Raw genomic sequence first — 14843 nt, 5'->3', positions numbered from 1 at the left:
TCTAAAATTTCTGTTTCTTACTCCTTTGTTTGGAAATATCTAATTTGTACAAGATAGAAGTGAGATGGTGAAGACGAGTGTCACTCTGTATTCTTGCCTTAGGCCCCACAATTATCAGTGGTAAAACTGATCAGGGACAGGACCCTTCCAGAGCTTTAACTATTCCAGAGACAATGGTAGTTCTTTGTGATCTATAAATAAAACTGTGACTTTATCACAACTTGATGAGATGACTGGATGGCATCACTGACTCAATAACATGAGTCAGTCAGGATTGCTGCAGTTCATGTGATTGCAAAGAATTCGACATGACTTAGTGACTGAACAGCAACAAAGAAGACATCCAAGTACATTCATGAGAATTTGTTTATGAAGTTACATTTAAGCTATTCACAATTCAAACACTGAATCTGCAACCTTCACATTTCCAGCGTTTTCCAAAACAGACAATTTAAAATTAAAGGGGGTGCCCACTCTCACCACTACTATTCAACAGTTTTGGAAGTTTTGCCCACAGCAATCAGAGCAGAAAAAGAAATAAAAGGAATTCAGATTGGAAAAGAAGTAAAACTCTCACTGTTTGCAGATGACATGATCCTATAAATAGAAAACCCTAAAGATTCCACCAGAAAATTACTAGAGCTAATTAATGAATATAGTAAAGTTGCAGGATATAAAATCAACACACAGAAATCCCTTGCATTCCTATACAAAAAAAAAAAAAAAAAGAGAAAACAGAAAGAGAAGTTAAGGAAACAATTCCATTCACCATGCAACGAAAATAATAAATACTTAGGAATATATCTACCTAAAGAAACTATAAAACACTGGTGAAAGAAATCAAAGAGGACACAAACAGATGGAGAAATATAAAGTGTTCATGGATTGGAAGAATCAATATAATGAAAATGAGTATACTACCCAAAGCAGTCTATGGATTGAATGCAATCCCTATCAAGCTACCAATGGTATTTTTCACAGAACTAGAGCAAATAATTTCACAATTTGTGTGGTAATACCAAAACCTTGATTCACCAAAGCAATCTTGAGAAAGATGGGTGGAACTGGAGGAATCAACCAGCCTGACTTCAGGCTCTACTATATAGCCACAATCATCAAGACAGTATGGTACTGGCACAAAGACAGATATATAGATCAATGGAACAAAATAGAAAGCCCAGAGATAAATCCATGCACCTATGGACACCTTATCTTTGAAAAAAGGCAAGACTATACAATGGAGAAAAGACAGTCTCTTTAACAAGTGGTGTTGGGAAAACTGGTCAACCACTTGTAAAAGAATAAAATTAGAACACTTTCTAACACCATACACAAAAATGAACTCAAAATGGATTAAAGATGTAAAAGTAAAACCAGAAACTATAAAACTTCTAGAGGAAAACATAGGGAAAATACTCTCCGACATAAATCACAGCAGGATCCTCTATGACCCACCTCCAAAAATATTGGAAAAAAAAGCAAAAGTAAACAAATGGGACCTAATTAAAGTTAAAAGCTTCTAAACAATGAAGGAAACTACAAGCAAGGTGAAAAGACAGCCTTTGGAATGGGAGAAGATAGTAGCAAATGAAGCAACTGACAAAGAATTAATCTCAATACTATACAAGCAACTCCTGCAGGTCAATTCCAGAAAAATAAACGACCCAATCAAAAGATGAGCCAAAGAATTAAACAGACATTTCTCCAAAGAAGACAAACAGATGGCTAACAAATTAAAAGATACTCAACATCACTCATTATCAGAGAAATGCAAATCCGAACCACAATAAAGTACTATTTCATGCCAGTCAGAATGGCTGCAACTCAAAAGTCTACAAGAAATAAATGCTGGAGAGGGTGTGGAGAAAAAAGAAACCTTTTACACTGTTGGTAGGAATGTAAACTAGTACAGCCACTATGAGGAACAATGTGAAGATTCCTTAAAAAACTGGAAATAGAACTGCCTTATGACCCAGCAATCCCACTGCTGGTCAAACACACCAAGGAAACCAGAATTGAAAGAGACACATGTACCCCAATGTTCATTGCAGCACTGTTTATAATAGCCAGGACATGGAGGCAACCTAGATGTCCATCAGCAGACGAAAGGATAAGAAAGCTGGGGTACATATACACAATTGAATATTACTCAGCCATTAAAAAGAGTACATTTGAATCAGTTCTAATGAGGTGGGTGGAACTGGAGCCTATTATACAGGTGAAGTAAGCCAGAAAGAAAAATACCCATACAGTATATTAACACATATATATGGAATTTAGAAAGATGTTAATGATAACTCTGTATGTGAGACAGCAAAAGGGACACAGATGTATAGAACAGCCTTTTGGACTCTGTAGGAGAGAGCAAGGGTAGGATGGTTTGGGAGAATGCCATTGAAACATGTACATTATCATATGTGAAATGAATTGCCAGTCCAGGTTTGATGCATGAGACAGGGTTCTCAGGGCTGGTGCACCGGGATGACCCAGAGGGATGGGATGGGGAGGGATGTGATAGGGGGGTTCAGGATGGGGAACACATGGACACCTGTGGTGGATTCATGTCAATGTTGACAAAACCAATACAATATTGTAAAGTAATTAGTCTCCAAAAAAAAAAAAAAGGCAAAGAAAAGAAAGAGTTAAAGAGATAATGCAAAGCTACTACACAAATGTACCTTACCTCCCTTGCTGTTTCATTAGAAACCTATGTACCTGACCAAGGACTTCATTGGTTCAGAGAGATGGTGCCTTCAGTGCAGCTGCGAGTGAGAAAGAAGTAGGCACCAGTTACCATTTCATGATTTTCACCTTCAGATCCTTTCAAACAAACAGATGAAACAGTAAATAACCTTTCACAAACTTGAATTAACGTTGAATTATTAAAGGCAGTTGTCACAATACTTGATAAAATAAATTTGACAATATCTAACACACAAAAAAAATGTTGAGCTTAAAGCTCAACATTCAGAAAACAAAGATCATGGCATCCGGTCCCATCACTCCATTGGACATAGGTGGGAAAACAGTGGAAACAGTGTCAGATGTTACTTTGGGGGGCTCCAAAATAACTGCAGATTGTGATTGAAGCCATGAAATTAAAAGATGCTTACTCCTTGGAAGAAAAATTATGAGCAACCTAGATAGCATATTCAAAAGCAGAGACATTACTTTGCCGACTAAGGTCCATCTAGTCAAGGCTATGGTTTTTCCTGTATTCATGTATGGATGTGAGAGTTGGACTGTGAAGAAGGCTGAGTGCCGAAGAAGTGATGCTTTTGAACTGTGGTGTTGGAGAAGACTCTTGAGAGGCCCTTGGACTGCAAGGAGATCCAACGAGTCCATTCTGAAGGAGATCAACCCTGGTATTTCTTTGGAAGGAATGATGCTAAAGCTTAAAATACAATACTTTGGCCACCTCATGCGAAGAGTTGACTCATTGGAAAAGACTTTGATTCTGGGAGGGATTGGGGGAATGAGAAGAAGGGGAAAACAGAGGATCAGATGACTGGAAGTCATCACTGACTCGATGGATGTGAGTCTGAGTGAACTCCCAGGAGATGGTGATGGACAGGGAGGCCTGAAATGCTGTGTTTTATGGGGCTGCAAAGAGTCGGACACGACTGAGCAACTAAACTGAACTGAACTGAACACAAAATAGCTGCTATATTTGTAAAATATTAGATTTCAAAGAGACCTAAATAGAACAAGGCCCAACCTCTCTCATCTAAAAAATGGATTAAAAATATAACAGAAAAATACACATCTTCCAGGCCACACTCTCTTTCAAAATAATCAAATGCCAAACAAGTTTCAAATTGAGAGTATAAAAATAATGTAATTATGAACAGATACATTTTTCACATAAATATGTATTATGTATATATGGTAGCTGTATATGGAAATACTTCAAAATAAATTTGAAGAAAAAATTTTTTTTAATATTTGCACTAGAAAAATAGTCAACACCTCATCCTAGTCTCTTCATCAGAAGGAAGAAAGATAATTTGTCTGTATGTTTGTATTCAAAGATGTAGATGTTTGTAAACACTTTCAATATACACATATATGATACAGCTATTTCATTTTCTGATGTTAAATATCATACCCATGATACAATACACAATGAAATTACACACACACCAAATGAATGTTCCATATATTCAAGAGGAAACAATAAAATCAGATATACATATAATTCAGGTTTAGAACTATACAAAGACTGTAAAATATCTGTTTACCAGTTATATTAATCTTTTCCTAGGAAGACTTCAAGACAGTTATCACAATATCTATGATAAATATGTAAACAGGGAATTATGGGATGAGAGTTTTGGAAACAGTAAAGAAAAAGAGAGAAAACTCAAGTGGAAATTCTAGAATTATAGGAGAAAGGAGTTAATTTATTCGAGCTGAGTACTTGTCATCTTTCATTACTAATGTAATATATCCAGGTAATGAAAGAATGTGGGGGGCCTGACAGAATCTCCTTGTACTTATAACTAAATCTCTTGGTAAGGAGACAATGCTATTTCTTAGGGAGATAGTATTTATCTACAAAATATTCTGACTGATAGCCCTGTTGTACAATTGCTTTTGGTTGGAAACGTGTGATTTGTGAGACAAGACTTCTTGCTAAATACTGTCCAAGCTATGTGACTTACAACCGAATTACTAAACAGAGAGTATTCACAAGCTGAAATCTCCCTGCTGGGTGCACATCTCATTTAGAAATCTCACCTATCACCCTGGAGAAAAAAAGGAAAAAGTGAGGAAGTCATGCAGATTTTTTTAAACATTTTCAACCTTACCAGTGTTTCTTGATTGCTTATATTCTTAAGATTATAAAAAAGTGTCACACAATTAGAGTAAAATAATCAATAGATAAGATTTTTAGCAGAGAAAGCACAAGAAGGAGAAATAAATGCATTGAAGTAAATAAAAATCAAATCTTCATTGTGCTGAGTGAAAATAACTTATTAGATGATTATGCCTGTCTGGCACAATGAATTCTCTTATTTTCTGAAGAAAATAATATTACATTTCACACTTTATTCAATATTTCATAGAACTTATATATAAGACCATATTTTTCCAGTATTCCTCATCATTAAAATATTTTAAAAACTATTTTATCTATTTATTTGAGTTTATAGGAGTATTTAAATTTTATATTTATTATTGAATCAGTTTTCCAAGTAGTATTTTTCTAGGGATTCATTCATTTAATCTGAGATGTCCAATTTACAAAGTTCTCTAAGTGATCTATCTGATTAGACATTTGGATTTAACTGAGGCATTTTGTCTCTTCCTCTCAAGGCTTCAAAAAGAAGGTAATGAAAATAAATAAGTAAAAAAAGAAAAAAAAAAGAAAAAAAAGCTAAGCCCAGGAAGAGAAGAATAGTGTCGAAAACCAATTTTGAAAAACTGAAAAGATAGTGGAGTTGTGCTGACTGTGTTAACAGAATGAGAACAGTCAAAACACAGAAGTTTAATTTGAAAATATGTTTATGAAAAAAAGTCATCTACCTAGAAAACCTTGAGAAACTCAAAGATATCCAAGAATCTGGCATTGAAGTGGTTTCTGGAGACAGAGAGTTTAATCACACAGCTTCTCTCCAAAATCACAAATTTGGATATTATTTCTGACTCTGCTCACCTCCTCAGACCCCGAAACAAATAATTTTTAAGATTTATTCTTTGGAGGAAGATAATCTTTATAAGTCCTCACCATAAATACAATTAACTGAAGTTGGCAGAAAGATTCAAAATGAGAAAGGAAGAAAAAACCTTTTTTCAAATGGCAGAAAACTGACATACTGAATGGAACTGAACAAAAGTAAAATATATCAAAAGGTGATAGAATTATAAGAAGCTATTTTTTAATAAATAATAGAATTTCATGAAAATATTTAATTTGGGGGACTTACTTGGTGTAGCAGCAGCTAAGACTTCATGCTGTTAATACAGGGGGTCAAGATTCAATTCCTTCTTCTTCTTGTTCAGTCACTTGGTCATGTCTGACTCTTTACAACACCATGGACACCAGGCTTTCCTGTTCTTCACCATTACCCAGAGCTTGTTCAAACTCATGTCCATTGAGTTAGTGATGTCATCCAACCATCTCATCCTCTGTCGTCCCCTTCTCCTCTTGCCTGCAATCTTTCCGAGCATCAGGATCTTTTCTAATGATCACATCATTAGAGCTTTTCACATCATCAGAGCTTCAACTTCAGCATCATTCCTTCCAATGAATACTCAGGACTGATTTCCATTCGGATTGACTGGTTTGATCTCCCTGCAGTTCAAGGGATTCTTAAGAGTCTTCTCCAATACCACAGTTCAAATGTATCAACTCTTCAACACTCAGGCTTCATTATGGTCCAACTTTCCCATCCATACATGACTACTGGAAAAATCACAGCTTTGACTAGATGGACCTTTGTTGACAAAGCAATTTCTGTGCTTTTTAATATGCTGTCAAGGTTGGTAATAATTTTTCTTGCAAGGAGAAGTGTCTTTTAATTTCAAGCCTGCAGTCACCACCTGAAGTGATTTTGGAGCCCAGAAAATATAAAGTCTGTTACTGTTTCCAGTTTTGTTTTTTTTTTTTCTCTTCTATCTGATATGAAGTGATGGGGCCAGATGCCATGTTCTTAGTTTTTCCAATGTTAAGATTTAAGCCAGGTTTTTTCACTCTTCACTTTCACCTTCAACAAGGGTATCTTATTTCCTTTTTGCTTTCTCTCACAAGGGTTGTGCCATCTGCATATCTGAGATTACTGGTAGTTCTTCCAGAAATCTTGATTCCAGCTTGTGCTTCATCCAGCCTGACATGGCACATGATACTTTGCATAAAGAGATGGCAACCGATTGCTGTATTCTTGCCTGGGGAATCCCTTGGACAGAGGAGCCTGGCAGACTGCAGTTCGTGAGGTTTCCAAGACTCAGACATGACTGAGTGACCAACACACACACACACACACACACACACACTCACACACTGCATATAAGTTAAATAAGTAGGGTGACAATATACAGCCTTGATGAACTTCTTTTCCAATTCAGAATCAGTCTGTTATTTCATGTACAGTTCTAACTGTTGCTTTTGACCAGTACACAGGTTTCTTAGGAGACAGGTAAGGTGGTTTGATATCCCCATCTCTTTAAGATTTCTCCACAGTTTGCTGTGTTCTACACAGTCAAAGGCTTTATTGTACTCAGTGAAACAGAAATAGATGTTTATTTCTGGAATTCTCTTTATTTTTCTATGATCCAATGGATGTTTGAAATTTGATAACTGGTCCATCTGCCTTTTCTAAATCCAGCTTGAACATTTGGAAGTTCTCAGTTTATGTACTGTTGAAGACCGGCATGGGGAATTTTCCGTATGACCTTGCTAACATGTGAAATGAATGCAATTGTGTGCCAGTTTGACCATTCTCTGGCATTGCCTTACTTTGGGTAAGGAATGAAAACTGACCTTTTCCAGTCCGGTGGCCACTCATTGGTTTTCCAAATTTGCTTGTATATTGAGTTCAGCATATAAACAGCATCATCTTCTAGGATTTGAAATAGCTCAGCTGGAATTCCATAACTTCCACTGTTTGTTCATAGTGATGCTTCAGTTCAATTCAGTTCAGTCACCTGTCCATCTTTATGGTCTAATTCTCACATCCATATATGACTACTGGAAAAACCATAGCTCTGACTATGTGGATCTTTGTTGACAGAGTGATATCTTAGATTTTTAATATGCTGTCTAGTGTCCTCATAGCTTTTCTCCCAAAGAGCAAGTCTCTTTTAATTTCATGGGTGCAATCAGGGTCCACAGTGACTTTGAACACAAGAAAATAGTCTATCACTATTTCCATTTATTCCCCACATTTTTGCTATAAAGTGATCGTACTACAGGCCATGATCTTTGTTTTTTTTCAATGCTGAGTTACAATCCAACGTTTTCACTCACCTCTTTTAAATTCATCAAGAGATTTTTAAAGTCCTCTTCACTTTCTGCCATTTTGGTGCTGCCATCAGTATATCTGAGGTTATTGGTATTTCTCCCAAATATATATATATATATATATTCAGTTCAGTTCAGCAAGACAGTCATGTCCAAATCTTTGCATCCCCATGGGCTGCAGCATGCCAGGCCTCCCTGTCCATCACCAACTCCCGGAGTTGGCTCAAATTCATGTCCATTGAGTTGATGCCATCCAACCATCTCATCCTCTGCCATCCCCTTCTCCTCCTGCCCTCAATCTTTCCCAGCATTAGGATCTATTCCAATGAGTCTGTTCTTCACAGCAGATGGCCAAAATATTGCAGTTTCAGCTTCAACATCAGTCTTTCCGTGAACACTCAGGATGTGTTTCCTTTAAGATGGACTGGTCAGTCCAAGGGACTCTCAGGAGTCCTCTCCAGCACCACAGTTCAAAAGTTTCAATTCTTCAGGGCCCAGCTTTCTTTATAGTCCAAATCTCACAACCATACGTGACTACTGGAAAAACCATAGCCTTGACTAGATGGATCTTTATTGGCAAAGTAATGTCTCTGCTTTTTAATATGCTGTCTAGGTTGGTCATATATATATATTTTTTTTCCTCCAAGTAGTAAGCATCTTTTTATTTCATGGCTGCAGTCAACATCTGCAGTGATTTGAGAGCCCAAAATATAAAGTCTGTCACTGTGTCCACTGTTTCCCCATCTATTTGCCATGAAGTGCTAGGACCAGATACCATGATTTTAGTTTTCTGAATGTTGAGCTTTAAGCCAACATTTTTTCACGCTCCTCGTTCACTTCCATCAAGAGGCTCTTTAGTTCTTCTTCACTTTCCTCCTTAAAGGTGGTGTCATCTGCATTTCTGAGGTTATTGGTATTTCTCCCAGCATCTTGATTCCAACCCATGTTTATCCAGCCCAGACTTTCTCATGATATATTCTGCATGTAAGTTAAATAAGCACAGTGATAATTTATAACCTTGACATACTCTTTTTCCTATTTGGAACCATCTGTTGTTCCATGTCCAGTTCTAATTGTTGTTTCCTAACCTGTATACAGATTTCTCAAGAGGCAGGTCAGGTGGTCTCATATTCCCATCTCTTGAAGAATTTTCCACAATTCATATATATATACACATACACACACACACACACACACACACACACACACACACATGTTGCTGCTAAGTCACTTCAGTCGTGTCCAACTCTGTGCGACCCCACAGACAGCAGCCAACCAGGCTCCCCCGTCTCTGGAATTCTCCAGTCAAGAACACTGGAGTGGGTTGCCATTTCCTTCTCCAATGCATGAAAGAGAAAAGTGAAAGTGAAGTCACTCAGTCATGTCTGACTCTTAGCGACCCCATGGACCACAGCCCACCAGGCTCCTCCATCCATGGGATTTTCCAGGCAAGAGTATTGGAATGGGGTGCCATTGCCTTCTCTAATACACACATGTTTAGTTGGTAGAAATGTGGTTTCAGTTTTTGCATTGTTTATATTCCCATTTTATATTAGAATATATTCTCAGTTAATGTGGTTATTTTATACTTAATTTTAATGTGCATTTCTTGTTTTATGACTTATTGCTATTTGTTTTAAATTCATTTTAGACAAGGAATGTTATATTAGACAGAAAACAAATTCGAGTGATTTTCTTATTAGAGTTCAAAATGGGTCATAAAGCAATGGGTCATAAACTAGTAACAATAATAACAAGTAATAAAAACAACACATTTGATCCAGGAACTGCTTAAGAATGTACAATGCAGAGGCGGTTCAACAAGTTTGGCAAAGGAGACAGGAGCCTTGAAAATGAGGAGCATAGTGGCTGGCAGCTATCAGAAGTTTACAGTGACCAACTAAAAACCCTTCTTGAAGCTGATCATCTCTTAACTACAGGAGATGTTGCCTAAAACTCAATGTAGACCATTCTTGTCATTTGGCATTTGAAGCAAACTGGAAAAGTGAAAAAGCTCAGTAAGTGTGTGGCAGGAGCTGACAACAAATAAAAAAGTTCATCATTTTGAAGAGCTGTCTTCTCTTATTCTATGAAACAACCAAGAATCATTTCTCAATTCTATTCTGATGTGTGATGGAAAGTGGATTTTATACAATAACTGGCAATGGTCAGTTCAGTGGATGGACCAAGAAGAAGATCCTAAGCACTTCTCAAAGTCAAACTTACACCAAAATAGGTCATTGTCACCGTTTTGTGGTCTGCTGTGGGTCCAATCCAGTACAGCTAGAAATAATGAAACTGAGAGATATGCTCAGCAAATCATTGAGATGCACCAAAACCTGCAATATCTGCAGCAAACTTTTGTCAAGATAATGGGCCCAACTCTTCTCCATGATAACACCCAACTGCAGGTCACACAAGCAATGCTCGTTATTGACTCATTCCCATATTCAACTGACCTCTTGCCACCCAACTACCACTTCTTCAAGCATCTCAAAAGCTTTTTGTGGGGAAAACATTTCCATAGTGCTTCCACAAGAGGAGGCCAAAAATGTTTTTCCAAGAGTACATTGAATCCTTGAACATCAGTTTTCATGCTACAGGAACAAACATATTTATTGTTGTCAAAAAAAGTGTGTCTACTGCAATGATTTCTATTTTTATTAATAAAAATGTTTGAGCCTAGTTATAATGATTTGAAATTCGAGGCCTGAAAACATAATTACTTCTGCACCAATCTAATATATACTCAGCCACAGAAAATAATGGAATTTTTCCTTTTAACATGGGTAGACCTCAAAGGCATTATGCTAAGTGAAATAAGTCAGAGAAAGACAAATGCAGTGTGATCTCATTTGCATGTGGAATATTACAAAAATGAAATCATAGATACAGAGAACAATTTGGTGATTGCCAGAATTGCAGGTTATGGGTGGGTGAAATGGGGTATGGTGGTCAAAAGGTTCAAACTTCATTAAAAAAAAAAAAAAAAAAAGGTACCAGTGATGCAGTATGAAACATGGTGACTATGGCTAATATAACTGTATTGTACATTTGAAAATTGTTAAAGTAAATCTTGAAAGTGAAAGTGAAGTTGTTGAGTCATGTCTGACTCTTTGCGACCCCAGGGACAGTAGCCTACCAGGCTCTGCCATCCATGGGATTTTCCAGGCAAGAATACTGGGGTGGGCTGCCATTTCCTTCTCCAGGGGATCTTCCCAACCCAAGGATTGAACCCGGGTTTCCTGCATTACAGACAGGTGCTTTACTGTCTGAGCCACCAGGGAAACCCAAGTAAATCTTAAGAGGTCTCATTACAAGAAAAAATGTCTTGTGATGAATGTCAACTGAACTTTTTGTGCTGATAGTTTAACAATACATACAAATTACAGAACAATTGTGTTGTACACCTGAAACTCATATACTGATATATTTCAATGATATTTCATTCTTTTTAAAAAGAATGTACTTCTCAAAAGTTTCAATAGTGTTAAATTTTATAACACTGAGACAAAGAGCATATAAAAGGCTTCAAGAAGTATAATCCCCAAGTGGAGTACAAAGAATCATGTGCAGTATATTATATATATAGTTCTTCAGTATTATATGTCTTCCTTTCTTCTTCCTGTATCATACATCTCATAAATCATCAAATAAGTATTAAGAGTGTTTCACAGCCATTTTTACATCTCTGTTCACTCTTTTGATCAAAGAGAAAATGACACCATTGGACTTGTGTTCCTCAGCAGGTGGATGGGACACATGTGGTGGGAGTGCTAGGTTAAGCAGGATATATGTTTATAGTACTGATAAATAATGCAGAATTACTCTGCTCAGATATTACAGGGATTTTATATTTCATCAACAATAAAGAAAATCACCAAGTTGTCAAACTCTTAAAATTTTGCCAGACTTACAGGAGAAAAAATATATTAATCAATTGACATAATTCTGTCATTGAAAACTGTTTTGAAAGCATTAATATATGCATTATATGTGAAAAGAAGTAAATTATGTTTGGTTTTTATTTTATTTTATTTTATTTTTATTTTTTATTTTTTTTTAAATTTTAAAATCTTTAATTCTTACATGTGTTCCCAAACATGAAACCCCCTCCCACCTCCCTCCCCATAACATCTCTGTGGGTGATCCCCATGCACCAGCCCCAATCATGCTGTATCCTGCGTCAGACATAGACTGGCGATTCAATTCTTACATGATAGTATACATGATAGAATGCCATTCTCCCAAATCATCCCACCCTCTCCCTCTCTCTCTGAGTCCAAAAGTCCGTTATACACAGCTGTGTCTTTTTTCCTGTCTTGCATACAGGGTCGTCATTGCCATCTTTCTAAATTCCATATATATGTGTTAGTATACTGTATTGGTGTTTTTCTTTCTGGCTTACTTCACTCTGTATAATCGGCTCCAGTTTCATCCATCTCATCAGAACTGATTCAAATGAATTCTTTTTAACGGTTGAGTAATACTCCATCGTGTATATGTACCAAAGCTTCCTTATCCATTCATCTGCTGATGGACATCTAGGTTGTTTCCATGTCCTGGCTATTATAAACAGTGCTGCGATGAACATTGGGGTACATGTGTCTCTTTCAATTCTGGTTTCCTCGGTGTGTATACCCAGCAGTGGGATTGCTGGGTCATAAGGTAGTTCTATTTGCAATTTTTTAAGGAATCTCCACACTGTTCTCCATAGTGGCTGTACTAGTTTGCATTCCCACCAACAGTGTAGGAGGGTTCCCTTTTCTCCACACCCTCTCCAGCATTTGTTGCTTGCAGATTTTTGGATCACAGCCATTCTGACTGGTGTGAAGTGGTACCTCATTGTGGTTTTGATTTGCATTTCTCTGATAATGAGTGATGTTGAGCATCTTTTCATGTGTTTGTTAGCCATCCGTATGTCTTCTTTGGAGAAATGTCTATTTAGTTCTTTGGCCCATTTTTTGATTGGGTCGTTTATTTTTCTGGAATGGAGCTGCATAAGTTGCTTGTATATTTTTGAGATTAGTTGTTTGTCAGTTGCTTCATTTGCTATTATTTTCTCCCATTCAGAAGGCTGTCTTTCCACCTTGCGTATAGTTTCCTTTGTTGTGCAGAAGCTTTTAATTTTAATTAGATCCCATTTGTTTATTTTTGCTTTTATTTCCAGAATTCTGGGAGGTGGATCATAGAGGATCCTGCTGTGATTTATGTCTGAGAGTGTTTTGCCTATGTTCTCCTCAAACCTGACAAAGATGTCACAAAAAAAGAAAACTACAGGCCAATATCACTGATGAACATAGATGCAAAAATCCTCAACAAAATTCTAGCAATCAGAATCCAACAACATATTAAAAAGATCATACACCATGACCAAGTGGGCTTTATCCCAGGGATGCAAGGATTCTTCAATATCCACAAATCAATCAATGTAATTCACCACATTAACAAATTGAAAAATAAAAACCATATGATTATCTCAATAGATGCAGAGAAGGCCTTTGACAAAATTCAACATCCATTTATGATAAAAACTCTCCAGAAAGCAGGAATAGAAGGAACATACCTCAACATAATAAAAGCTATATATGACAAACCCACAGCAAACAGTATCCTTAATGGTGAAAAATTGAAAGCATTTCCCCTAAAGTCAGGAACAAGACAAGGGTGTCCACTTTCACCGCTACTATTCAACATAGTTCTGGAAGTTTTGGCCACAGCAATCAGAGCAGAAAAAGAAATAAAAGGAATCCAAATTGGAAAAGAAGTAAAACTCTCACTGTTTGCAGATGACATGATCCTCTACATGGAAAACCCTAAAGACTCCACCTGAAAATTACTAGAGCTCATCAATGAATATAGTAAAGTTGCAGGATATAAAATCAACACACAGAAATCCCTTGCATTCCTATACACTAATAATGAGAAAGTAGAAAAAGAAATTAAGGAAACAATTCCATTCACCATTGCAACAAAAAGAATAAAATACTTAGGAATATATCTACCCAAAGAAACTAAAGACCTATATATAGAAAACTATAAAACACTGATGAAAGAAATCAAAGAGGACACTAATAGATGGAGAAATATACCATGTTCATGGATTGGAAGAATCAATATAGTGAAAATGAGTATACTACCCAAAGCAATTTACAAATTCAACGCAATCCCTATCAAGCTACCAGCCATATTTTTCACAGAACTAGAACAAATAATTTCAAGATTTGTATGGAAATACAAAAAACCTCGAATAGCCAAAGCAATCTTGAGAAAGAAGAATGGAACTGGAGGAATCAACTTGCCTGACTTCAGGCTCTACTACAAAGCCACAGTCATCAAAACAGTATGGTACTGGCACAAAGACAGACATATAGATCAATGGAACAAAATAGAAAGCCCAGAGATAAATCCACACACATATGGACACCTTATCTTTGACAAAGGAGGCAAGAATATACAATGGAGTAAAGACAATCTCTTTAACAAGTGGTGCTGGGAAAACTGGTCAACCACTTGTAAAAGAATGAAACTAGATCACTTTCTAACACCGCACACAAAAATAAACTCAAAATGGATTAAAGATCTAAATGTAAGACCAGAAACTATGTTTGGTTTTTAAAACTGAGATATGCTTTTCTTTCATTCTTGAAATAAGGATCTAACATCTTCAATATATATAGAAATAACAGAAGGTAATTATCAAAAACAGGCTTAAAAGTGGAGTAGTATGGTGAGAACAAATACTTTTGATAAAGACTTCTTTGGAGATTCAAGATCTTTTACTTTCACAGAAATCATTGCAAAATTGCAAAAGTAACTAATAATGAGTTGATTATAATTAATATATTGAAGCATCTTCTATCACAAATATGATCCACTA

This window comes from Capricornis sumatraensis, chromosome 11 (assembly GCF_032405125.1).
Source record: "Capricornis sumatraensis isolate serow.1 chromosome 11, serow.2, whole genome shotgun sequence".
Classification (NCBI taxonomy): domain Eukaryota; kingdom Metazoa; phylum Chordata; class Mammalia; order Artiodactyla; family Bovidae; genus Capricornis; species Capricornis sumatraensis.
This window is presented reverse-complemented; position numbering follows the sequence as displayed.